This window comes from Macrotis lagotis, chromosome 1 (genome assembly GCF_037893015.1).
Source record: "Macrotis lagotis isolate mMagLag1 chromosome 1, bilby.v1.9.chrom.fasta, whole genome shotgun sequence".
In the NCBI taxonomy this organism is placed as follows: domain Eukaryota; kingdom Metazoa; phylum Chordata; class Mammalia; order Peramelemorphia; family Peramelidae; genus Macrotis; species Macrotis lagotis.
Window position 1 is genome coordinate 371,425,625 of NC_133658.1, and position 2,427 is coordinate 371,428,051.

Here is a 2,427-nt window from a genome sequence, read left to right on the forward strand (position 1 = left end):
GCTGAAATGGGGAGGGCCAATGCACGTGTGATTCAGAGACCCAGCAGCTCCTGCCGAGCGTCCCGTCCCCGTGGCGTGATTCCGTAAGGACTGGATACCTGCTGTGCCTCTATTTTACACCATCCAGCTGATATCAAAGCATCTGACTGCCCGGATACGTGCCTTTGGGGGCAAGGCTTCTTTTGAATTTGGAGAACAAAAAACAAAGTAGTAAAAAAAAAAAATCACACTGGAATATAATTCCAATTGTCCTGGGTTTTCTTTATCTAAAGGATGAAATCCAAAGTTCTGCCAATCAGTGAACTCTCCACAATCTGGTTCCCATGGAGCATTCCAGTCTCACAATCGCTGATCCTGTGCATAAACTTCCCCCTATGAATTTGTTCTGATAGAACAAGTTCTGCACTGCCTTTATGTGATTCTTATGAGCGAGTGTAATCATTGAGTATTTTGCTTCCAAACCACTCGATTAGGAGATTCAGTTTTCACGCATTTCGAGGTGCGATGAATTTTCTCAAGAATGGAAGATCTCCAGGAAAATGTTGATATCTTTTTGAAGCTTTTCCAAACCATTTTCACATCAAAAGAATTGGAACTAAATTCAAATCAGTTATCAATTAATTGTCATACTTTTTCCACATCCTTCCTTCTTTCTTCTACTGAACTTTTCTTTCAAGACCTGAAAGATTCTCTTTCGAGAATTTCTTTCTATATTCTTGTGTTTTTAATAGGATGTACATACACATGGTTTGGGTTGTTGGTCCTGTGGCATTATATCTTTGTTTCATAGAAGAAGTAAGTAGAACGAACTCCATCTCAGAGTCTGGCCACAAGACATTCTTCCCAAGGACTCACACACTTAGCAGGTTTCAGATTTGATTTCGAATCCCCAGCTCATACCTGATATGGTATCTAGCATACTTCAGTAGATGGTTAAAAAATGAATAAATGGTAATTCTGATGATAATAATAACATTTAAAAGATACTGCGTAACTCAAGTTGACAAGGCCTCAGAAAACCCAATATAAACACAATTTTCCTGACTGGCAAATATATCCATGTAACTGGGTTATTAAAAAGTCATCCAAACTTGATATTGAATTCTAGATAGGAAGAGAGTGGTAACTGATTTTTAAGACTGAAAAAGATAATTTCATCAATGCATGCAAAGGATCTTGAAGAATTCTGTTATAATAGTGGCCTTTCCAGCCCTTCCAATGCTACCATTTATCATGTTTGAGAGCATACTACCAAGAAGAAGATAAATGAAGAGAATGAAAATTCTCTGTGGAATCAAACAACCCTAGGAGATTGTATCAAGTGATTTGTATAAGATATTAAGGTTAACAGTCATGGTACTAAAACTCCTTTCCCTTTGGGGCGACTAGGTGGCACAGTTGGGGCAGCTAGGTGGTACAGTGAATACAACACCAGCCCTGGAGTCAAGAGTACCTGAGTTCAAATGTGGCCTCAGACACTTAATAATTACCTAGCTGTATGGCTTTGGGCAAGTCACTTAACCCCACTGCCTAGCAAAAAAGAAAAAAAAAGACTTTAAAACTCCTTTCCCTTCCTTTTAGAGGAGCTTCTCTTTCTCTCTTCCATCTCATGATCATAAAACAATTTCCACATTTTAAAAGATTTCCCCCCTCCATTAAAGCAACAGATTTGAGAATTGTGAAATACTATCTAATCTAAGTACTTATAACTAAGCAAATATTTTATATTAAGGTAAATCACTGTTTTCTTTCTCTCATTTAACAGGTATTTTTTTAGATTGAATTTATTCATCCCAAGTGTTGAGGAACCAAGCTAAGGAATAAAAAGACAAAGAAAAGGAGTTGCTATGATAGAGGATAGAAAAATTTACATTCTACTAACAAGAAATGACATTAAAGATGAGTAAAATATGAGTAAAACATGTATAAAGCAATTGGGGGGGATCTTAACAACCCAGTGGGAAAATCAGGAAAAGACCTCTAAGATGAGGGAGCACTTGAGTTGAGCCTTGTAGGAATATTTTCAAAATAAATAAATATGAAGTAATATAATTTTTATGTGACAGTAGCCTCTTTGCTGATAAAAACAAAAGCCTTGTCTCTGTCCTAATTCTCCTTAACATCTCGGATGTATTTGATACTAATGACTGCCTGGACACCTCCTTTCTCTCCTAGGACACATTATCCAGGTTCTCCCAACTCTGGGTGTTGTGTTTTTTTCAAATCCCTATTATGCCACACAACTTTAAACATACACCCTCATTTTCTGAGAAAAAATAAGGACCACAGAGGTTAAATAATTTTTGCCATTGTCATACAAAAAAATTGGTTTGGGTTGTTTGTCCTGTGGCATTATATCTAAAATTTGAACCAAGATTTCCTGACTGACAATCCAATGCTATGTGTGAGTCTGGGTGTAGGATGGAG